At 37.8% G+C, this 26,719-nt stretch overlaps 1 long non-coding RNA gene across 1 annotated transcript; it reads right to left on the bottom strand.

The window, feature by feature from the left end:
- Window positions 1–12,705: 12,705 nt before the first annotated feature.
- On the bottom strand, window positions 12,706–23,315 carry LOC134482780 (uncharacterized). Its single transcript, XR_010059326.1, has 2 exons — window positions 22,364–23,315; window positions 12,706–13,134 (listed from the first exon to the last, which is right to left on the bottom strand). It is a non-coding gene; the product is annotated as an uncharacterized LOC134482780 (long non-coding RNA).
- Window positions 23,316–26,719: the final 3,404 nt, after the last annotated feature.

Below are 26,719 nucleotides of genomic sequence, written 5' to 3'. Positions count from 1 at the left end.
AACACAATCAAACAGTTGAAGGAATTAAAAATGGAAATAGAAGCAATCAAGAAAGAACACATGGAAACAACCCTGGATATAGAAAACCAAAAGAAGAGACAAGGAGCTGTAGATACGAGGTTCACCAACAGATTACAAGAGATGGAAGAGAGAATCTCAGGAGCAGAAGATTCCATAGAAAACATTGACTCAACTGTCAAAGATAATGTAAAGTGGAAAAAGCTACTGGTTCAAAACATACAGGAAATCCTGGACACAATGAGAAGATCAAACCTAAGGATAATAAGTATAGAAGAGAGTGAAGACTCCCAGCTCAAAGGACCAGTAAATATCTTCAACAAAATCATAGAAGAAAACTTCCCTAACCTAAAAAAAGAGATACCCATAGGCACAAAAGAAGCCTATAGAACTCCAAATAGAATGGACCAGAAAAGAAACACCTCCTGTCACATAATAGTCAAAACACCAAACGCACAAAATAAAGAAAGAATATTAAAAGCAGTAAGGGAAAAAGGTCAAGTAATATATAAAGGCAGACCTATCAGAATCACACCAGACTTTTTGCCAGAAACTATAAAATCCAGAAGATCCTGGACAGATGTCATACAGACCCTAAGAGAACACAAATGCCAGCCCAGGTTACTGTATCCTGCAAAACTCTCAATTAACATAGATAGAAAAACCAAGATATTCCATGACAAAACCAAATTTACACAATATCTTTCTACAAATCAAGCACTACAAAGAATAATAAATGGTAAAGCCCAACATAAGGAGGCAAGCTATACCCTAGAAGAAGCAAGAAACTAATCGTCTTGGCAACAAAACAAAGAGAAGAAAAGCACACAAACATAACCTCATATCCAAATATGAATATAACAGGAAGCAATAATCACTATTCCTTAAAATCTCTCAACATCAATGGCCTCAACTCCCCAATAAAAAGACATAGATTAACAAACTGGATACGCAACGAGGACCCTGCATTCTCTGCCTACAGGAAACACACCTCAGAGAAAAAGACAGACACTACCTCAGAATGAAAGGCGGGAAAACAACTTTCCAAGCAAGTGGTCGGAAGAAGCAAGCTGGAGTAGCCATTCTAATATAAATTAAATCAATTTTCAACTAAAAGTCATCAAAAAAGATAAGGAAGGACACTTCATATTCATCAAAGGAAAAATCCACCAAGATGAACTCTCAATCCTACATATGTATGCCCCAAATACAAGGGCACCTACATACGTAAAAGAAACCTTACTAAAGCTCAAAACACACATTGCACCTCACAGAATAATAGTGGGAGACTTCAACACCCCACTCTCATCAATGGACAGATCATGGAAACAGAAATTGAACAGAGACGTAGACAGATTAAGAGAAGTCATGAGCCAAATGGACTTAACAGATATTTATAGAACATTCTATCCTAAAGCAAAAGGATATACCTTCTTCTCAGCTCCTCATGGTACTTTCTCCAAAATTGACCATATAATTGGTCAAAAAACGGTCTTCAACAGGTACAGAAAGATAGAAATAATCCCATGCGTGCTATCAGACCACCACGGCCTAAACCTGTTCTTCAATAAAAATAGGGAAGAATGCCTACATATACATGGAAATTGAACAATGCTCTACTCAATGATAACCTGGTCAAGGAAGAAATAAAGAAAGAAATTAAAGACTTTTTAGAATTTAATGAAAATGAAGGTACAATATACCCCAACTTATGGCACACAATGAAAGCTATGCTAAGAGCGAAACTCATAGCGCTGAGTGCCTACAGAAAGAAACAGGAAAGAGCATATGTCAGCAGCTTGACAGCACACCTAAAAGCTCTAGAACAAAAGGAAGCAAATACACCCAGGAGGAGTAGAAGGCAGGAAATAATCAAACTCAGAGCTGAAATCAACCAAGTAGAAACAAAAAGGACCATAGAAAGAATCAACAGAACCAAAAGTTGGTTCTTTGAGAAAATCAACAAGATAGATAAACCCTTAGCCAGACTAACGAGAGGACACAGAGAGTGTGTCCAAATTAACAAAATCAGAAATGAACAGGGAGACATAACTACAGATTCAGAGGAAATTCAAAAATCATCAGATCTTACTATAAAAGCCTATATTCAACAAAACTTGAAAATCTACAGGAAATGGACAATTTCCTAGACAAATACCAGGTACCGAAGTTAAATCAGGAACAGATAAACCAGTTAAACAACCCCATAACTAATAAGGAAATAGAAGCAGTCATTAAAGGTCTCCCAACCAAAAAGAGCCAGGGTTCAGACGGGTTCAGTGCAGAATTCTTTCAGACCTTCTTAGAAGACCTCATACCAATATTATCCAAACTATTCCACAAAATTGAAACAGATGGAGCACTACCGAATTCCTTCTATGAAGCCACAATTACTCTTATACGTAAACCACACAAAGACCAAACAAAGAAAGAGAACTTCAGACCAATTTCCCTTATGAATATCGACACAAAAATACTCAATAAAATTCTGGCAAACCGGATCCAAGAGCACATCAAAACAATCATCCACCATGATCAAGTAGGCTTCATCCCAGGCATGCAGGGATGGTTTAATATATGGAAAACCATAATATATGGAAAATATAATCAACGTGATCCATTATATAAACAAACTGAAAGAACAAAACCACATGATCATTTCATTAGATGCTGAGAAAGCATTTGACAAAATTCAACACCCCTTCATGATAAAAGTCCTGGAAAGAATAGGAATTCAAGGCCCATACCTAAACATAGTAAAAGCCATATACAGCAAACCAGTGGCTATCATTAAACTAAATGGAGAGAAACTTGAAGCAATCCCACTAAAATCAGGGACTAGACAAGGCTGCCCACTCTCTCCCTACTTATTCAATATAGTTCTTGAAGTTCTAGCCAGAGCAATCAGACAACAAAAGAAGATCAACGGGATACAGATTGGAAAAGAAGAAGTCAAAATATCACTATTTGCAGATGATATGATAGTATATTTAAGTGATCCCAAAGTTCCACCAGAGAACTACTAAAGCTGATAAACAACTTCAGCAAAGTGGCGGGGTATAAAATTAACTCAAATAAATCAGTAGCCTTTCTCTACACAAAAGAGAAACAAGCCGAGAAAGAATTTAGGGAAATGACACCCTTCATAATAGACCCAAATAATATAAAGTACCTCGGTGTGACTTTAACCAAGCAAGTAAAAGATCTGTACAATAAGAACTTCAAGACTCTGAAGAAAGAAATTGAAGAAGACCTCAGAAGATGGAAAGATCTCCCATGCTCCTGGATTGGCAGGATTAATATAGTAAAAATGGCCATTCTACCAAAAGCGATCTACAGATTCAATGTAATCCCCATCAAAATACCAATCCAATTCTTCAAAGAGTTAGACAGAACAATTTGCAAATTCATCTGGAATAACAAAAAACCCAGGATAGCTAAAACTATCTTCAACAATAAAAGGACTTCAGGGGGAATCACTATCCCTGAACTCAAGCAGTATTAAAGAGCAATAGTGATAAAAACTGCATGGTATTGGTACAGAGACAGACAGATAGACCAGTGGAACAGAATTGAAGACCCAGAAATGAACCCACACACCTATGGTCACTTGATTTTTGACAAAGGAGCCAAAACCATCCAATGGAAAAAAAGATAGCATTTTCAGCAAATGGTGCTGGTCCAACTGGAGGTCAACATGTAGAAGAATGCAGATCGATCCATGCTTATCACCCTGTACAAAGCTTAAGTCCAAGTGGATCAAGGACCTCCACATCAAACCAGATACACTCAAACTAATAGAAGAAAACCTAGGGAAGCATCTGGAACACATGGGCACTGGAAAAAATTTCCTGAACAAAACACCAATGGCTTATGTTCTAAGATCAAGAATCGACAAATGGGATCTCATAAAACTGCAAAGCTTCTGTAAGGCAAAGGACACTGTGGTTAGGACAAAACGGCAACTAACAGATTGGGAAAAGATCTTTACCAATCCTACAACAGATAGAGGCCTTATATCCAAAATATTCAAAGAACTCGAGAAGTTAGACCGCAGGGAGACAAATAACCCTATTAAAAAATGGGGTTCAGATCTAAACAAAGAATTCACAGCTGAGGAATGCTGAATGGCTGAGAAACACCTAAAGAAATATTCAACATCTTTAGTCATAAGGGAAATGCAAATCAAAACAACCCTGAGATTTCACCTCACACCAGTGTGAATGGCTAAGATCAAAAACTCAGGTGACAGCAGATGCTGGCGAGGATGTGGAGAAAGAGGAACACTCCTCCATTGTTGGTGGGATTGCAGACTGGTACAACCATTCTGGAAATCAGTCTGGAGGTTCCTCAGAAAATTAGACATTGAACTGCCTGAGGATCCAGCTATACCTCTCTTGGGCATATACCCAAAAGATGCCCCAACATATAAAAAAGACACGTGCTCCACTATGTTCATCGCAGCCTTATTTATAATAGCCAGAAAATGGAAAGAACCCAGATGCCCTTCAACAGAGGAATGGATACAGAAAATGTGATACATCTACACAATGGAATATTACTCCGCTATCAAAAACAACGGCTTTATGAAATTTGTAGGCAAATGGTTGGAACTGGAAATATCATCCTGAGTGAGCTAACCCAATCACAGAAAGACATACATGGTATGCACTCACTGATAAGTGGCTATTAGCCCAAATGCTTGAATTACCCTAGATGCCTAGAACAAATGAAACTCAAGACGGATGATCAAAATGTGAATGCTTCACTCCTTCTCTAAAAGGGGAACAAGAATACCCTTGGCAGGGAAGAGAGAGGCAAAGATTAAAACAGAGACTGAAGGAACTCCCATTCAGAGCCTGCCCCCCATACTTCTTCTAATTCCCCCCAAGGGGGTCTTATTCTCAGTTCGGTGGTTTGCTGCTAGCCTTGACCTCTGTATTGGACATGCTCTGGATGTATCTCAGGAGAGATCTATATTTGGTCCCTTTCAGCATCCTTTTTTTTAGCTTCATCAATCTTATCTAGTTTTGGTGGCTATATATATATGGGCCATATGGGGGGCCGGCTCTGAATGGCCATTCCTTCAATCGCTGCTCTAAACTTTGCTTCTGTATCCCCTCCTATGGATATTTTTCCCCTTTTAAGAAGGATTGGGAGGATCCACATTTTGGTCATCCTTCTTCTTGAGCTTCCTGTGTTCTGTGGATTGCATCTTGGGTAATTCAAGCTTTTTGGCTAATATGCACTTATCAATGAGTGCATACCGAGTGTGTTTTTCTGAGTAACTTCACTCAGGGTGATATTTTCTATTCTGAAATCTGGAATTGCGTGTTTTCTAGTTTTATGAAGAATGCCCATGGGGAAATGAAGAGAATTACATTGGATTTCTAGGCTTGAGGCTCAGTGGCAAGACCTTTCCCTGTTCAACCATCACAATAACATGTCACTTTTGGTTCTCAAAGCCTCTTGCAATTGAATATGAGTTGCTTCCCTCATATTTAGGTAACTTTCTCCAGTGAATAATTCATGTATCTAAGTTTTTTCTATCCCAGGGATGCCTAGATTTTTTTTTTTGTCTTAAGCATATAACAGAATTCTTGAATACTGGCTTCATTTTCTTTCTTTTTCTTTTTCCTGCTTACTGATATTTAAGTGCAGTAATGTTAATTTTGTCTTACATCGCTGATAATTTCTCCTATGCTTGGCTATGTCCATTGGTACTACAAAGTCTGTGTTTATTATATGAGTCGTTGCTTTTTATTTTTTATTTCAAGTAGTTGTTTTATATTCAAAAATTTTGATTTCATTGCTGTAATTTGTTCCAGGCTGCTTACTTTTAATCAATATTTTTGTTTTCTCATCTATTTTGCTGGTTTTAATCCTTTGTTTTGTTGGCTTTCCTTTCTGTTTTCTTGATAACACCATTAGCAAAAGAACAAAATTATACAAAAAGCAAACAAAGAAAAATCAAACAAGAAACAACAGAAAAAACCCAGTGTTGTAGAAGACATAGAAATACATTTATAATGAGTTATAGCTCACTAAATGCCACAAATAACTATGTAAAAATTTGCATAACTATTTTAGAATGTTCTATGAAGAATAAAATAGTTTAGGATAACTATGGTAATATCAAATTAATGAGATAAAATAAGAAGGGGGAGAAAGGAAGGAAGAAAGAGAGCTTTGGTAAGGAGAAAGATAAGGAAGAGAGGAATCAGAAAAAAATAAAATGGTTAGGAATAGATGAGAGCAATCAACTACAAACAACAATAAAACATATAGAAAACAAAAACACCAAAAGGACATTTCCCAACAGTGTGCTGTGTGATGCTTAAAAATCAGTCTCACTGAGTCATTCAATGCCTCGTGAAGTCTTACTCAGGCTGGCAACCATACCTTAGGACAAATTCCATGAACAGAAGTTGCTCATTACAAAATAAACCCAGTGGTATTTTTGTGGGTTTGTTGTTGCTGCATTTTGCTTAGTTTGGGCATTTTCGACTCGTTTTAATGTTTTTTTTTCTTGTTTATTTTTGTCTTGTTTTTTGTGGGTTTTATGGGAAGTGTTTCTTAGTTTTGTATTGTTTCTGTTTGTTTGCTGCTTTTTTTTTAAGAGACAAGAAAAGATCATAATGCTTCGTGGGTAGTAGGTGGAAAGAATATTGTTGAGGTCTGACATGCCCCATCCCCACCCAGCATAGCTGTAGACATTTTGTTCCATGTCTGCCAACTGTTTCATATTGTTGCTGTACTATGCCTACCAGTCATTGACATAGAAAAATAAACACAGAGCAAGGTCATGCTGACCATAACACCAGTTATGTTCTGTATGTCCCAAGGTTTGTTAATTTTAAAGAATTACACAAAGCTTCATGTAGGAGCCATCAAGTTAAAGTCAATATGAACTGTTATGTATAAAATATCTTGTGCCAGAGCTGACCACTGGGCAGCACTTCTTATACCTGTGTATGAGCCTATTCTCATTTACAAGCTGTCAGAGAAAGATGTTCAATCCCATGGCCCAGTTCAGAATTCTGTATTAGGGTATATGTTCAATAAACCATCCCTGTCTGACTGAGATCAGTGTTTGAGCGCTTTGTGGAATGACTCTTAGACCCCAACAGCTATGGAAGAATTGTAAGATGGGCACACATGATCAATATATATTATATAAAATTTTTGTTAAAATTGGGAAAACAAAATTAATCTATAAGGAAAAATAGAAATGTAAGTCATATTTCAAGCCAACTGAGAGGAGTCTGATATAGCTGTCTCCTGAGAGGCTCTGCCAGAGCGTGACAAATACAGATGCTTGCAGCTAATCATTGGACTAAGAATGGGGTCCCCAGTGGAGAAGTTAAAGGACTGAAGGAATTGAAGGGGTTTGCAACTCCTCAGGAAGAACAACAATATCAATCAACTATCTACCCCAGAGATCCCAGGGATTAAACCACCAACCAAAGAGTACACATGGAGTGACCCATGGCTCCAGCTGCATATGTAGCAGAGGATGGCCTTGTTGGACTTCAATGGGAAGAGAGTTCCTTGGTCCTGGGAAGGCTTGATGCTCCAATGTAGGGGAATGCCAGGGTGGGGAGGTGGAAGGGAGTGGGTAGGTAGGTAGAGGAGCATCCTCACAGAAGCAAGTGGAGGGGAGGGATAGTGTGTTTCTGGAGGGGAAACCAGGAAAGGAGATAACATTTGAAATGTAAATAAAAAAATATCCAATCAAAGAAAAGACGAAAAAGAAATTCAAAATACATCTAAACATGTAAGTTGAGGAGGAACCACTGGATGTCTAAAACAAAACACACATACACACACACACACACACACACACACACACACACGCACACACATCAAAAACTCTCTCAATGGAAAATACCAATAAACAAAATTAGATGGGTATATGAAGATGAATCTAAATAAAATACTTAAATAATTTAAAATGCAATAAAGCCACAGATGCCAGCCCAGACTACTATACCTAGTGTAATGTCATATTTATTTCCTTAGATAAATTGATGAGATGAGAGCTGAACCCAAGATGTGAAATGTGTGAATACATAATTTGGGCTGAACCCAGAGCATTTCTTTCTTTGTTCTAACTATCCCTAGACCTAGGCCTGGAAGCTTCTATCCTGTATACAATCTAATCTTCCATGCTGACAGATTGACTCTGCCTTCTCTTGATTTGGGCCTGCCTTTTTCTACTTGGCCTCCTTCTAACTTTGGCAATATAGTGAAACCTTTGCCCCACATTGAGATATCACTTTCAAATATGGCTGCTTTCTTCTAAACAAACTAACCTTACCTTTATTTTAGGGATTAAAGTTACGTACTAAGTACATGCCTGCATTCTAGGCAGATCATTACATAACCCAGGGCATGTCTGCATTCTGGCCAGATCATATAGACCTAGAAAGTCTTTGGATGTGATCCCTTGCCAAAGCACCCAAGAAACTGGATTAAAATTCCTCTATGATCAAGGAAAACTTTCAATCAATATAGAATAGAGAAAACAAGATATTCCGTGATAACATCAAATTTAAACAATATCTATCTACAAATCTAGGCCTACTAGATACTGGAAAATAATGCTACTGGAAGGTACTCAAAAAATAAACTCAACCCAAGGAGATTGATTATGCCCGTGGAAACACAGGAAATAAATAATATGATAACAGCAAAAAACAAAAAAAGGAAATACACACATACACACAAAGATATTTAAGCATCAGATACAAGAGCAACAGGATATGCAGTGATACAAAACCTCTATAGCAGGACTCATTGTTCAAGTATCCTTGTCTACTTCTTTTGTCTGCATGACCTGCTTGTTGGTGAGAATAAGGTACTATAGATTCCCATTATCTGCCATGTATTAATTACCATGTATGGTAGTTGATGGATGATTTAAGCTTTAGTAATTGGCTTTATTTTTTATGAATTGTTACAAATATGGGTGCCATTGCAATAAGAGCATACAAGTTAGGAGTTGAAATGTCATCTTGGTGGATTCTTTTATTTAATGAGTATGAGTGTCCTTCCTCATCTCTTTTGATTCATTTTGGTTGGAAAACTATATTGTTACAGATTAGGATGGCTATATCAGCTTGCTTCTTATGTACATTGGCTTGGAAAGTTTTTTTTCAACCCTCTATTCTGAGGTAATATCTATTTTTGATATTGAGGTGTGTTTTGGATATGCAGCATCAGTATGGATCACGTTATAAATCAAAAGGTCCTAAGAGATATCTGTAGAACATTTCACCTAAAGACATATATATATATATATATATATATATATATATATATATATATATGTTGTCTTCTCAGCACCTCATGGAACTTTCTCCAAAATTGACCACAAACTCAGTCATTATGCAATTCTCAACAGACTACCATGGATTAAACTGGGTTTCAACAATAAAAAGAAGAAATGCTGCCAAACTCATGAACATGAACAACTATCTATTCAATGACTACTGAATCAAGACAGAAATAAGATGAAACTTTAAAAATTCCTAAAATTCAATTGAAATGAATTCACAAAATACCATATATATGGGACACAATGAAAGCAATGCTAAGATAAAAGTTCATGACAAGTAGGTACATAAAAATTTGGAGATATCTTATACTAGTAGCTATACAGCACATGAGAAAGCTTGAGAATAAAAAGAAGCTAGCTCATCCAAGAGGAATACATGGCAGGATATAATCAACTGAGGAAGAAATCAATAAAGTTGAAACAAGAATTATAATATAAAGAAGCAGTACAACAAAAAAAATTGGTTGTTTGAAGAAATGAACAATATAAACACTTATACAAACTAGCTAAAAGTCAGAGAAAGAATATCCAGTTTAACAAAATCAGAAGGAAAAAGGGTGATGTAACAAGAGACACCAAGAAAATCCAAATAATTATTATGTCATACTTTAAAAACTTGTGCTCCACAAATTTGTAAAATCTAATAATTTTGCGTTTTTTATGAAAGATATAATGTACCAAAGTTAAATCAAGATCAGACAGACAATTTAAATATAACTATAATACCCAAGGAAATATAAGCAGTCATTATAATCCACCCCCCCAATATCCAGGGCCAGAAGGTTTTAGCATGAAATTCTTCCAGAGTTTCCGAGAAATGCTAATGCAAAACTCCTCAAATTTTTCTCAAAATAGGAACAGAAGGAACATTGCTAAATTTGTTTTGAGTCCACAGTCACCCTGACACCCAATCCAACAAAGATTCAAGAAAAAAGAACTGCAGACCAATTTCCCTGAGCATAATGCAAAAAATATTCAACAAAATACTCCCAAACTGAATCCAAAAACAGATAAAAACTATCAAGTAGGCTTCATCCCAGAGATGTAGGGAAGATTCAATATATAAAAAAATCAGGGGGTTGGAGATTTAGCTCAGTGATAGAGCGCTTGCCTAGCAAACGCAAGGCTCTGGGTTGGGTCCCCAGCTCCGGAAAAAAAAAAATCAGCAAATGTATTCTACTATATAAACAAACTGAAAGAAAAAATACTTGATCATTTCATTAGATACCGAAAATGTCTTTGACAAACATTTAATGCCACTTCATGATAAAAGTCTTAAGAGAGATTAGGAATAGAAGGGACATGCCTAACCACAATAAAGGCAACTTACAGCATACCTATAACCAGTATCAAATGAAATGGAATAATTCCACTATAATCAGGAAAAAGACAAGGCTGTCAGTCTTTTCATAACTATCCGTTGCAGTGCTGAAAATCTTAGCCAAAGCAATAAGACAAATGAAGTAGACCAACATTCTACAAATTGAAAATCAAGGAATCAAAGTATTATTTGAAGATGATATGATAATATACAAAAGCAACCCTAAAATTTTTACCAAGGCACTCCTATGACTGATAAACACTGTCAGCAAAGTGGCTGGATACAGGGTTAACTCCAAAAAATAAGTAACCCTCCTTAGTACAAATGGTAAACAGACTAAGAAGGAAATCAGGGAAACACCACTACTCTTCACAATAGCCACAAACATTATTAAATATTGAGGATTATTTTTAATGTGTATTTGCTCTAATCAAGCAAATTAGAGACTTGTATGATAGAAATTTCAAGGTTTTAAAGAAGAAATTGAAGAAGATCTCAGGAGACGGAAAGATCTATGTTCGTGATGGGCAGAATGGAGTAAAGGTAGCCATCCTACCAAAATCAATCTACAGATTTGATACAGTCCCTATCAAAAGTTCAACATGATTCTTTAAAAACCTTGAAAAGACAATACTAAATTTCATATGGGAAAAACAAGACACTCAGCATAGCTAAAAGTTTTCTAAACATTAAAAAATTGTTGGCGGTATTACCATTCCTGATTTTGAGCTGTACTATAGAGCTATAGTAGTAAACACTATGTGGTATTGGCATGAAAGCAAACAGAGTAGTCAGTGGAATTGAATCAAAGACCCAGAAATAAATCTATATACCTATGAGCACCTGATTTTTTGATAAAGAAGCCAGAAACAAACAATAAAATATAGGAAGCATTTTCAACAAATGGTGCTTGGACTAACAGGTTGTCTGCATGGTAATGAATGCAAATAGATCCATATTAACCACCCTGCAAAAATATTCAAGTCTATGTGGATTAAAGACTTCCAAACAAAACCAGACACACTGAACATAATAGAAATGGAAGACTTGGGGGAAGGATTGAAAAAAAGCTGAAGGGGATTGCAACTCCATAAAAAGAAAAACAGTATCAACTAACCAGAACCCCTAGTTCCCAGGGGGCTACACAACCAATCAAAGAGTATACTTGGAGGGACCCATGGCTCCAGCTACATATGTAACGAAGTTTTGCCCTATCAATGAGAGGGGTGGTCGTTGGTCCTGTGAAGGCTTGATGCCCCAGCATAGGGGGATGCTAGAGCGGTGAGACTGGAGTAGGTGGGTGGGTGGGTGGAAGAGCACCCTCCTAGAGGTAAAGTGGAGAGGGGATGGGATGGCGGGTTGAAAGGGAGACCAGGAGGGCACAATATTTGAAATGTAAATAAATTAATTAGCCAGTAAAAAAGAAAGAAAAAGAAATTAGAGAATAGCCTTGAACTCATTGGCACAGGAGACAATTTTCCAAACAGAACGCTGATAGCATAGACACTAAGATCAACAATTAATAAATGGAACCTCATAAAACTTAAGAAGCTTCTGTAAGGCAAAGGATACTGTCGATAGCAGCTTTCAGAATGGGAAAAGACTTTAACCAATTTCATGTCTGATAGAGAGCTAATACCTAAAGACATTGTATATAAAGAACTCAAAAAAAACTAGACATTAGCAAGCTAAGTAATCAAATTTATGTATCAAATGGGGTATAGGAGTTGGCTTAATCATGCCACCATAAGAACTGCAGGATCCTAACTCGGGTTGGCAGGCTCAGAGACAAGCACATTTACCTACCTAGCTATATTGCCAACACAAATTATGATTTTTAGTCTTTTACAGAGATGTTATTTGGAATAATTTTCGCTATGAGTAGGGGACTTCATTCAACACAAACTCCATTTAACATAAAGCAAGGAATCACTTGAACTGTCAGGTGTTCTAGTAGAAACAGGCAGCTGTGCAAAAGACTCAGAATAAGAATATATCATTTTAAAAAATTACTTTATTTATTTACATCCCAAATGCTGCTCTTGTTCTAGTACCTTACCTAAGAGTTCTTCCCTCCATTCCCCCTCCCCTTCACCTCTGGGAAGATACCCTGTCCTGATCATCCTCCCTCTTTGGGGCATCAAATCTCAACAGAATTAGACGCATCCTCTTCCACTGAGGCCAGACAAGGCAGTCTTCTGCTGCATATGTGCTCCGGGCTAATACCAGCCTGTGTATGGTCTTTGGTCGATGGCTTGGTCTCTTGCAACTCCCAGGGATCCAGGTTAGTTAATGCTGTTGGTCTTCCTATGGTGCTGCCATGCTTCAGTTCCTTCAGTGTTTTCCCTAACTCTTCCATAGCGGTCCTGACCTTAGTCCAATGTTTGTGAGTATTTGCCTCAGTCAGTTGCTGGTAGAGCCTCTCAGAGGACAATCATTCTAGGTAGGTTCATGGCTGCAAGTACAACATAGCATCAGTAAGAGTGTCAGGGTTTGGTGTGCAACCATGGGATGAGGTATCTGAAGTTGGGCCAGTCACTCTCTGACATTTTTAAGACTCTACTCCATTTTGCCCCTGCATTTCTTTGAAACAGGAACAATTTGGGGTCAAAAATTCTGGAGGCGAGTTGGTGTCACCATCCCTCTGCTGGGAGCTCTAACTACTGTAAGTGGTTCAGGTTCCATATCCCCACCATTGGACACTGTGGCTAAGGTCACCCACATTGAGTCTTGGAAGTCTCTTCCATTTCAGGTCTTGGGGATTTTCTAGGAGTTCTCAATGCTCATAGGTATCGTGGGTATTATGTGATTTTTGACTAATATCCACTTATCAGTGAGTACATATCCAAGGCAGTAGTTTCAGGCTTTGACCTCTGTTTTTTTCACCATGTGAATTTAGCCATTAGGAGCCAACTCAGGTACACAATGACCCCCAACAATTCTAGAATTCTAGTTTTGAGTATTGCATTTAGAAAGAGTGCTTAAAATGAGAGCTGGGCCTTTTCATAACAACAAAATAATAGTATCCTGAAGCAAATGCAAGGAGTTAATATGTATTGAAAATATCTTGGTATGAGAGTCACAGAAAACATCAGTATTCCAGCATCTAAAAACAAATGCACATATATACGTACAGACAGACACAAATACACACACACACACACACAGACACACACACACAAATGCATGTATCAAGAAGATGAAGTGAGGGTCTAGCTATATATATATATATACCAGGACTTAAGAGCATTATCTGTTCTTCCAGGTGACCTTGGTTTGATTCTCATCATCCACATGGCATCTAACAAGCATCTCTCAGTTCAGATCCAGAGGATCTAGAATCCTCTTCTAGCCTCTGAGGGCATCATGCATACACTCTGTGCCCAAACATACATGTGGGTAAAATACCCATATGCATAAAATAAGAAAACATTTCAAGCAAAGAAAGTGAATTAGAATGAAGATGTTTTTGTATTTGGCATATTCTATGCTCTGCACAAGGTGACAAAGCAGATAAAGCATAGGGCTCTTAACCTCTAAGACGGCTTCTGGTCTCTGCTCTGCCCCATTCTTAACAGCAGCACCAGGGTAGTTTGTGGAAATGTCTATAGACAGACATTTGTATAGATAGAATGTGATGTGTATATCATACTCAGGTCCCTGTGACCTGGGAAGGAAACTTAGCTCCTTAGAGTCTGCTTGGACATCAATGTGTTATATAGACTTTACCCTCAAATTTGAGCTTAAGCACGCTATTTAACTTTCGTCTTGTTGACTTTATCTCATAAACAAAGTTAAATAAATCTCGATGAGCTCTGAGCACACTTGCTTATTTGCTGCATGACAAGAAAAGCAAGATGAAAGGGTATTTTGTGTCACTGAAAGTCACACAATGTTAATGGTAGTAAAGTGTGGTCTGCTGTGAATAACCATGTACCTCCAGGCTCTCCAATCAGCCACCAGTGACCCTCAGCCACTTGAAACATGGATTATTCCCTTTGGGGGGTGTCCCGGTCATTGCAGGACAGTATTGGAATCCCTCAACTCTACCTGCTAGACGCCAGTACTTAGATCTTACAACCTAAATTATGAGATATGAACTCATGTCTCAAGGCAACAGGGTGAGACAATGCTCAACCCATAACTAAATCATTGTTATTTTTGTAGACTTGTTATCTCATGTTGCTTTGTTTTGTCTTAGTGGCCTCCTAATTTTACATTATGGTTTCCGATTTCGTGTTTTATGGATTGTTTAGTGTATGTGTCTCTGTAAGACACTTGTGGTTTGCTTTCTTTTCTTTGTGTTTGGGTTCACTGTGGACTTTTTGTTCATTCACTTGTTTGCCTGTTTTGTTTTGTAAAGAGTAAGAGAGAAAAGGCATGTAGTTAGGTGGGTGGAAAGGTGGGAGAGAAGGTGGGAGGATATCTTGGTGGAGCTAGAAAATGGAAATGATGATCAGAATACATTGGCTGATTTTCATTACAGTTATAAACACAGTAAACGTTCTTGTTCTGCCTGTGAGTGTGCACGAGTGTGTGTTTATGGTTGAGTACATGAGAGAAGCATATACTAGCGCATGCTCTCACATTAGTGTAGATGTGCGTTCCCTCTTCCCTTGAGCGGGAACACACTGAAGACGGGAGTGTGACTTAGGAAATGTCCAAATCCAAACCTGATATGTTGTGTACTCTCAACACACTGGAAATGCTCAGTAATGTTTGTGTTCTTTCAACATCCTAGGTATGGGCTTAGGATGCAGCTCAGAGAGAGAGTGCTAGTCTAGCATGTATAGGGTCCTGGGTTTGAGTCGTAGGACATCACAAAAAAAGTGCACAAATTTAAGAAACCATGAATGAAGAACAAAGCATCCCAGAGAAAAATTCTAGGCAATTCTATATTAAACTTCAGTGGAGAGATACTGAGATATAAATTTAAAACAAAAACCTATTGAGCAGTCTTCCTCTTTATACTGATATAAATTTACAGATGAGGATAGATTTTAAGATAGCTATCTACAGAGCAATTCATGAAGCACAGCATTCCTTTAAATTCATGCAATAATTGATTTACATATATATCTAGTACACACAGATTTACACAACACTCTGGGAGCACATAAATACATGTTCTTATTTAATAAGCATGGATAATAAAGAGACTCTAAAGACAAGTGAACTTACAGAGCTCTATTTAAGATACAGCTGAGTAAAAACAATAAATATATCATTGATAATTAAAATATGATTTACAACAGTGAGAGCTTGTAAAAGGAAAACTACAAACAAGAGAGTTAAATATGTGAGGTACTTTGCTGTTCCTCTGCTCATTAAATTTCCAAAACAATTCCAAGGAATAATGATGTCTATCCTCTCTAGTTTTGTGTTTCCAACTGCAGGAAGTGAAATGTGCCATATTGGTAGGAGAAGCCATGCTCAGCATGTTTAAAGATTTGAACACCAGATTTCCAACTGCTAAGTATTACCTCAATCTGAGCTGACTTTATTCGGAGGGTTAAGAATTACACTGATTGACACATGACTAGTATTTATAAATGACACATGACAGGTATTTATAAATTCACATAAACAATCATTTTAAAGGTAGGCCACAGTATTGGATGTGTCCACTAGTTTTGGAGACCAGATGGATTCTTGAAGTTCTCCCTCACTATGAGATAGAAGAGCCTCCTCTATGAATTAAGCAGATCTCCACAGCGTTTCCTCTGATCAATAGTATTTTAATTTCTGAAGCTCTTAACGTAAAATTTAAAGCCTGGTGAGATGGCACCAAGGATAAAGGAGCTTTTTCTCAAACCTGACAACCTGAGCTCCATCCCTGGGTTTCAAGTACATGTGTGAAGAGAAACATATCTATATATCATTCACTGAAATCCATATGAACATTGTGTCCTGTGATCGATCCCTCAGCATAACAAAACCATCAAGTGAGAATGTTTTAGGTCCACTTACTTTGACTACAAGCTTCCTATCCACAGCTTACCTGCCATCTAAAACAGGCAGTATGATTGAGAGATATTCCAGTGAATGAAAAAGACAGCTTACTAAGAATTATCTAGCATGTTTGTCATTAGTAAAGATGTAAATTATTTTTTTAGATGGGAAGGAATTAGGACACAGGCAACACAAATTGCTACTTAGAATATAAAGATAGACAGATGAGACCTACGCATTTCCAGGAAACTTCCAGAAAAAGTATTTGGAGGAGTCATCTGCTTTCTGGTGAGGAAGGCTGATTCCCTTGGAGACATTCACCAAAGACTGACTTCATGATAGCTTTGACTAACTGGATATATATCTGTCTTGAAGTATGGTGCACAGAACATGTCTTGATCATATAATTTAATCATGAATGGTTTTTTTCTCATGTAGCTCAGGCTGGCTTCAAACTTGTTGCATAGTTAAAATCCTGACCCTGCTGACATCATGTGCACCGCCTCTAGTTGGTCATTTAATAGTCACAAGTCTATTGTCATTGGGTACTCATTACGTCTAACCAATTTTCTACCATTTGCTTCTCATTGTTGACTTTTCCTAATCACTGACAGTTAGATCATCCTGTAACAGTTAGATCAGTTTTTTTACTAGTCCATCTTAAAAACATATTACTAACCCTATGATCTTTTGCCACTTGTAAAAAATAATCTAAAACTAAATATTGACTTGCCTTGGCTGTACAATTTTTTTTCCTATGTTTTCTAAATACTCCAATCACCAAAAACCTCAATTCCACAGCAAGTTATTGAAATAAGTCATGTATTGTTCATAAGCACAGACATACATACAGACATACATATGGCATGTGTTTGAATATATATGCAAATGCTCATATATACATATATTTCTTAAGTTGTCTATTGGCCTCACACACAGCCTGATTTTAATATAAAAGTATTTAAACTTTAAATATATTTTCTTACTTTTAAAAAGTGTTCCACTATGTTCATAGCAGCCTTATTAATAATAGCCAGAAGCTGGAAAGAACACAGATGTCCTTCAACAGAGGAATGGATATTGAAAATGTGGTACACACTTTATGAAATGGAATACTAGTCAGCTATTAAAAACAATGGCTACATGAAATTCTTAGGGAAATGAATGGAACTAGAAATTATCACACTAAGTAAGGTAACCCAATCACAAATATGCACTCACTGATAAGTGGATATTAGCCCAAAAGTTTGGAATACCCAAGATACCATTTACAGACCACATGAAGCTCAAGAAAAAGGAAGACCAAAGTGTGGTTGCTTCAGTCCTTCTTAGAAGGGGGAGCAAAAATATTCATAAAAGGAAACGCAGAAACAAAATGTAGAAAAGAGACTGAAGGAAAGGCCATCCAAGAATGCTCCATTTGGAAATCCATATAGATAAACTCACCAAAACTAAACACTATTGTGGATGCCAAGAAGTGTGTGCTGACAGGAGCCTGATATAGCTGTCACCTGAGAGGCTCTGCCAGAGTCTGACAAAAACAGAGATGGATATTCACAGTCAACCTTTGAACTGAGAACAGAGTGGTCCCCAGTGGAGGAGTTAAGAGAAAGGACAGAAGGAGCTGAAGGAGTTTGCAACCCCATAGGAAGAACAACAATATCAACCAACCAGATCCCTCAGAGCTCCCAGGGATTAAACCACCAACCAAAGAGTACACATGGAGCAACTGATGGCTCCAGTTGCATATATAGCCAAGGATGGCCTTGTTCGGCGTCAGTGGGAGTAGAGGCCCTTGGTCCTGTGAAGGCTGCCCCAGTGTAGGGAATGCCAGGGCCAGGAGGTTGGAGGGAGTAGGTGGGGAAGCATTGTAGAAGCAGGAGGAGAGAGGATGGGATAGAGGGTTTCTGGAGTGGAAACTGGGAAAGGGGATAACATTTGAAATGTAAATAAAGAAAATATCCACTAAAAGAAAAAAGGGGGGGAAAAAAAAGAAGAAAGGTAATGAGAAATCAACTGGAGCAAGTAAGCCTTCCTCGTGTACTATTTCTGCTTCAAGATCCTGCCTTGAATTCCTGCCCTGAGTTTCTCCAATGATGGACTGGAACCTGTAAAATTAATAAACAGTTTTCTCTCCAATGAATGAATGAATGAATGAATGAATGAATGAATGAATAAAATTGTGTTCATATATGTGCAGTGCCCACTGAGTCCAGAAGGGGGCACTGTTGTTAATAGACAGGTATGAGCAACCCCACCTGGGTGCTGATAACTTTATGAATACTATGTGCTCTTAACAACTGAGCCGTCTTTCCAGCTACATATAATTTATTTTGCTACAATGAAAATCTTTATTTTGGTGTTAACATGGGAGACAGACCAAGAGTGACAGGAAATGAATTGCGACGAATGTGTTGAGACATAGAATGTGGGTGACTCCTACCCACTTAAATTAAGTAAAAATTTCACTGCTTGGATAAAAGAAAAATGTAAAACATCGACTTACATGATACAAAATGTATGTGTCCCACCCCAAATGTCCGTCACAGTGTCTGCTACATTTTCAGTATGAGCATATGGAAGGATGAATAATGTTTCATATGCAATCAATTATCAGTACACACATATACTTTTCTCTTTGTCTTTGATCTGTGTAGAGGAATACTTGTGGATATTATGGGAAAATATGTTTAAGTAAGAATTATTTGATGGCATTCACGAGGCAATGCTATTAATATTCCAATGTTTCCTTTCAATGTTGAAACAACAACAGTGATTAAAAGTATATCATAAATTGAGAGTCTCTGACTATGTATTTGTTGATCATTCTTTTTATTTATATTTTACAAAAGAAGAAATAACGCTGAGAGGAATGAAGAGCACAGGAGGACACAGAAATAGAAGCTGTAGCCACAGGTCACCATTCCACCTGACCAGGAGTTTCTTCCTATTCTCATGCTGAGATTCTGAGGGGAAAGGGCAGGAATACAAAATAAGAGAATCAAAAGCTGGGGTCGACAGGGGTGATGAGGCCCATGACTGAAGTCAACAGGTATACTAACACCACAGTTCCTCACATGCCACTCAAATGAAGAAGCAGAAAAGCGGTCAGTAAAGTTCATTAGATGAGGAATTACAGGGAACCCAGGGTATGAATGGTTCATCTTTTACAAGCTGTGTGCTGGATACAGTAAGCAAGGCATTCCACATTTCAGTGTTTGGAACATTTGACCACAGCTTTATGCAGCTGTCAAAGTGGCCATCCATTGCTACCCTTACCAAATTTGATCCTGACAGGAACAAAAGCTCAGGACTGCTTGTTTTATCTACATGATCCTAGCAGGCCTCTGGTCCTACCTCTCCTCAACACAACATCAAGAGTTGTTCAGATAAATACTGGGGCCTCTTTGTTCTCTCAGCATGATGCTGGCCACAGAGGTACTTTGGGGTTAAATAGATGGCCTTAGCCATTGAGTTGACATGGCACTTAACATAGTTTTCACTCAGTGTAATTGTTCCCAATCCATTTTGACAATTCAGAAATGTTCTGGCCGTTTAAAACATCTTGGACTAAGGAAGAAAATATCAGACTCACTCAAGCATAGTCTCTCTCTCTCTCTCTCTCTCTCTCTCTCTCTCTCTCTCTCTCTCTCCCTCTCCCCCCCTACATCTTCAAAACGTGTCTAAAATAGAAGTGCTAGAAAAACATCCTCAAAGCACTGAGCATTAAAATATTGGGTATAATTTACATACATAGCCACAGAACAAAGCACAGGTCAAGGAGCTGTGCTTTATACATCACTAATTTAACGTGGAAAGCATACTTTAGTTTTTCTACATATACTAGTCAACCAGTATGGTAATATTTGTTTCAGAAAAAGTTCCATTAGAATTTAAGATCATGATCTCTCTTTTCATGTGGAGGATCTTTATGTTACCATCTCATGACTTACAGAGAATAATTCTCCCAAGTTGATGTTGTATGCAGCCATGATTTATACTGTAGGCAAAATAAGAGCAAGGAAAGCACTGTCTCTAAGTGCTGTTATCCCTTTTCCCAGAAAACCTTTTACTATTTGATTATGGGTGGACATTTTGTTGAATGCAAAATATAATATTGTATATGAGCAGATAGCTCCTAGCAGAACATAAAATTTATATATGTAATTACACAGTGAGAGAGAGACAGACAGAGACAGAGAGACAGAAAGGAGAAAGAAACAGAGACAAAGAAACAGAAAGGAGACAGAGAAAGAGAGAGAGAGTGAGAGAGTGTATGTTTGTGTGTGTGTGTGTGTGTGTGTGTGTGTGTGTGAGAGAGAGAGAGAGAGAGAGAGAGAGAGAGAGAGAGAGAGATGAAGTAACAAACTGGACCATTTTACACAATCATTCATACATCTAATCTAGCTTACTGTTTTTTCAGAAAGAACAGCCTAGGAAAAGATCTGAAGAACAAATCCACATGTAATGACTTTTAGTATATTTTAATTTCCTTAATAAAATATTGAGGATCTACAGATGAAGACAAAAATTTAAATTATAATGAATTTCATGAATAAAAACTAATGAGTAGAATTAAATGCCACACATTATTCTTATGCTTTTAGTTAAGAAATGCTTACATAGATTTTTTTTTTCAAATGCTGTTTGAAGATCTATTGAGATTAGGCATGTTTATACTTACTTTATTTTATTATGAATATTATCTATTTATAAGGTGATAGTATATGATATTTTCATAATTTACAATCACATATAATCTTAGCACAATGCAAGATTAGAGAAATCACAGAACTAGCATTTTGTTCCTAATCTACTAGGAGTTTTCTAATTTTGGGCAACAAAACCATATATATCTTCTTTATATTATTTATAAGTATTGCAATCCTTCTAAAAGAAATATATATATCATGTATAGGAACTTTCTGATAAGCAGGTCTTTGTGCATTAAAAATTAGGGGTTCAGACCACAAGCTGCACTTCCATAACACTTAGACTTGATTCTAAATACCCACATTGTGCAACTGTCTATAACTCATGCATGTGGTTCACAGGTATGCATGCAGGGAAAATACCAACACGCATACAACAAATGAGTCAAATTTTTAAAAATCTTGGCATTAAAAATGAATCTAGGCTATCAAAATCTAATGACAAAAACCTAATGAGTTACAAGAATTATTTAAATGATTGTTAGTAATGTTGAACCACTCATCTGCTCAAATACATTTTTATCACATTCTTCCATTTATGGGACCTTCAGGGGTACCACAAGGTCACCATGTATATGGGATGCATGTGATGCTATTCAATACTTCTTAAATGCTTATCATAAAGTTGGAGGGTGGCGCTGAGCTGAGAGCCAGGGAAGTCACCTTTTGTTCTTTCTGGCAGTTGCTCTCTAGATATTGACACCAATTAATTTTGAATTCTTGTGACCAAAATATCTCACAGAATAATTTCCAAGAAGAAATACTTAACTTACAGTTTCAGCAGACTTACTCTGTCCTGGATGGAAAAAAGCATCATCATCATCATAATCATCATCATCATCATCATCAACAACAACAACAACAACAACAACAACAACAACAACAACAACAAAACAGAACAGCCCAGAGGCTCAGAGTCGGTGCTTACATCATGGCAGAGTAAGAAACAGAGAACCCAACAGGGATCAGGGGAAAGGCACAACACCAGTATTGGGTTTCCTCCAGGTAGGATTCACCTACCAGGGTAACAAGGATGCAAAACAGGCCCGTGTGAAGGACTTTCCATGTCCAAATCACACCACTGCATAGGTTGTTGGTCGTCTTCTCTTAAGACTCCATTTCACCAGGAGCGGCAGGACACCTGCCTGAGACACCGCCGGAACCTGAAAGAAACAGACCAGATAAACAGTTCTCTGCACCCAAATCCCGTGGGAGGGAGAGCTAAACCTTCAGAGAGGCAGACAAGCCTGGGAAACCAGAAGAGACTGCTCCCTGCACACACATCTCGGACACCAGAGGAAAAAGCCAAAGACCATCTGGAACCCTGGTGCACTGAAGCTCCCGGAAGGGGCGGCACAGGTCTTCCTGGTTGCTGCCGCTGCAGAGAGCCCTGGGCAGCACCCCACGAGCGAACCTGAGCCTCGGGACCACAGGTAAGACCAAATTTTCTGCTGCAAGAAAGCTGCCTGGTGAACTCAAGACACAGGCCCACAGGAACACCTGAAGACCTGTAGAGAGGAAAAACTACACGCCCGAAAGCAGAACACACTGTCCCCATAACTGACTGAAAGAGAGGAAAACAGGTCTACAGCACTCCTGACACACAGGCTTATAGGACAGTCTAGCCACTGTCAGAAATAGCAGAACAAAGTAACACAAGAGATAATCTGATGGCGAGAGGCAAGCGCAGGATCCCAAGCAACAGAAACCAAGACTACATGCCATCATCGGAGCCCAATTCTCCCACCAAAACAAACATAGATTATCCAAACACACCAGAAAAGCAAGATCTAGTTTCAAAATCATATTTGATCATGATGCTGGAGGACGTCAAGAAAGACATGAACACACTTAGGGAAACACAGGAAAACATTAATAAACAAGTAGAAGCCTACAGAGAGGAATCGCAAAAATCCCTGAAAGAATTCCAGGAAAACACAATCAAACAGTTGAAGGAATTAAAAATGGAAATAGAAGCAATCAAGAAAGAACACATGGAAACAACCCTGGATATAGAAAACCAAAAGAAGAGACAAGGAGCTGTAGATACAAGCTTCACCAACAGAATACAAGAGATGGAAGAGAGAATCTCAGGAGCAGAAGATTCCATAGAAATCATTGACTCAACTGTCAAAGATAATGTAAAGCGGAAAAAGCTACTGGTCCAAAACATACAGGAAATCCAGGACTCAATGAGAAGATCAAACCTAAGGATAATAGGTATAGAAGAGAGTGAAGACTCCCAGCTCAAAGGACCAGTAAATATCTTCAACAAAATCATAGAAGAAAACTTCCCTAACCTAAAAAAAGAGATACCCATAGACATACAAGAAGCCTACAGAACTCCAAATAGATTGGACCAGAAAAGAAACACCTCCCGTCACATAATTGTCAAAACACCAAACGCACAAAATAAAGAAAGAATATTAAAAGCAGTAAGGGAAAAAGGTCAAGTAACATATAAAGGGAGACCTATCAGAATCACACCAGACTTCTCGCCAGAAACTATGAAGGCCAGAAGATCCTGGACTGATGTCATACAGACCCTAAGAGAACACAAATGCCAGCCCAGGTTACTGTATCCAGCAAAACTCTCAATTAACATTGATGGAGAAACCAAGATATTCCATGACAAAACCAAATTTACACAATATCTTTCTACAAATCCAGCACTACAAAGGATAATAAATGGTAAAGCCCAACATAAGGAGGCAAGCTATACCCTAGAAGAAGCAAGAAACTAATCGTCTTGGCAACAAAACAAAGAGAATGAAAGCACACAAACATAACCTCACATCCAAATATGAATATAAAGGGAAACAATAATCACTATTCCTTAATATCTCTCAATATCAATGGCCTCAACTCCCCAATAAAAAGACATAGATTAACAAACTGGATACGCAACGAGGACCCTGCATTCTGCTGCCTACAGGAAACACACCTCAGAGACAAAGACAGACACTACCTCAGAGTGAAAGGCTGGAAAACAACTTTCCAAGCAAATGGTCAGAAGAAGCAAGCTGGAGTAGCCATTCTAATATCAAATAAAATCAATTTCCAACTAAAAGTCATCAAAAAAGATAGGAAGGACACTTCATATTCATCAAAGGAAAAATCCACCAAGATGAACTCTCAATCCTAAATATCTATGCCCCAAATACAAGGGCACCTGCATACGTAAAAGAAACCTTACTAAAGCTCAAAACACACATTGCACCTCACACAATAATAGTGGGAGATTTCAACACCCCACTCTCATCAATGGACAGATCATGGAAACAGAAATTAAACAGTGATGTCGACAGACTAAGAGAAGTCATGAGCCAAATGGACTTAACGGATATTTATAGAACATTCTATCCTAAAGCAAAAGGATATACCTTCTTCTCAGCTCCTCATGGTACTTTCTCCAAAATTGACCATATAATTGGTCAAAAAACGGGCCTCAACAGGTACAGAAAGATAGAAATAATCCCATGCGTGCTATCGGACCACCAAGGCCTAAAACTGGTTTCAATAACAATAAGGGAAGAATGCCCACATATACGTGGAAATTGAACAATGCTCTACTCAATGATAACCTGGTCAAGGAAGAAATAAAGAAAGAAATTAAAAACTTTTTAGAATTTAATGAAAATGAAGATACAACATACTCAAACTTATGGGACACAATGAAAGCTGTGCTAAGAGGAAAACTCATAGCGCTGAGTGCCTGCAGAAAGAAACAGGAAAGAGCATATGTCAGCAGCTTGACAGCACACCTAAAAGCTCTAGAACAAAAAGAAGCAAATACACCCAGGAGGAGTAGAAGGCAGGAAATAATCAAACTCAGAGCTGAAATCAACCAAGTAGAAACAAAAAGGACCATAGAAAGAATCAACAGAACCAAAAGTTGGTTCTTTGAGAAAATCAACAAGATAGATAAACCCTTAGCCAGACTAACGAGAGGACACAGAGAGTGTGTCCAAATTAACAAAATCAGAAATGAAAAGGGAGACATAACTACAGATTCAGAGGAAATTCAAAAAAATCATCAGATCTTACCATAAAAACCTATATTCAACAAAATTTGAAAATCTTCAGGAAATGGACAATTTCCTAGACAGATACCAGGTATCGAAGTTAAATCAGGAACAGATAAACCAGTTAAACAACCCCATAAGTCCTAAGGAAATAGAAGCAGTCATTAAAGGTCTCCCAACCAAAAAGAGCCCAGGTCCAGACGGGTTTAGTGCAGAATTCTATCAAACCTTCATAGAAGACCTCATACCAATATTATCCAAACTATTCCACAAAATTGAAACAGATGGAGCCCTACCGAATTCCTTCTACGAAGCCACAATTACTCTTATACCTAAACCACACAAAGACACAACAAAGAAAGAGAACTTCAGACCAATTTCCCTTATGAATATCGACGCAAAAATACTCAATAAAATTCTGGCAAACCGAATTCAAGAGCACATCAAAACAATCATCCACCATGATCAAGTAGGCTTCATCCCAGGCATGCAGGGATGGTTTAATATACGGAAAACCATCAACGTGATCCATTATATAAACAAACTGAAAGAACAGAACCACATGATCATTTCATTAGATGCCGAGAAAGCATTTGACAAAATTCAACACCCCTTCATGATAAAAGTCCTGGAAAGAATAGGAATTCAAGGCCCATACCTAAACATAGTAATAGCCATATACAGCAAACCAGTTGCTAACATTAAACTAAATGGAGAGAAACTTGAAGCAATCCCACTAAAATCAGGGACTAGACAAGGCTGCCCACTCTCTCCCTACTTATTCAATATAGTTCTTGAAGTTCTAGCCAGAGCAATCAGACAACAAAAGGAGATCAAGGGGATACAGATCGGAAAAGAAGAGGTCAAAATATCACTATTTGCAGATGACATGATAGTATATTTAAGTGATCCCAAAAGTTCCACCAGAGAACTACTAAAGCTGATAAACAACTTCAGCAAAGTGGCTGGGTATAAAATTAACTCAAATAAATCAGTTGCCTTCCTCTATACAAAAAAGAAACAAGCCGAGAAAGAAATTAGGGAAACGACACCCTTCATAATAGACCCAAATAATATAAAGTACCTCGGTGTGACTTTAACCAAGCAAGTAAAAGATCTGTACAATAAGAACTTCAAGACACTGAGGAAAGAAATTGAAGAAGACCTCAGAAGATGGAAAGATCTCCCATGCTCATGGATTGGCAGGATTAATTAATATAGTAAAAATGGCCATTTTACCAAAAGCAATCTACAGATTCAATGCAATCCCCATCAAAATACCAATCCAATTCTTCAAAGAGTTCAAATTCATCTGGAATAACAAAAAACCCAGGATAGCTAAAGCTATCCT

Source organism: Rattus norvegicus, chromosome 17 (assembly GCF_036323735.1).
Source record: "Rattus norvegicus strain BN/NHsdMcwi chromosome 17, GRCr8, whole genome shotgun sequence".
Lineage (NCBI taxonomy): Eukaryota > Metazoa > Chordata > Mammalia > Rodentia > Muridae > Rattus > Rattus norvegicus.
The sequence above is the reverse complement of the archived record's forward strand: the minus strand, read 5'-3'. Positions and strand labels throughout refer to the sequence as shown.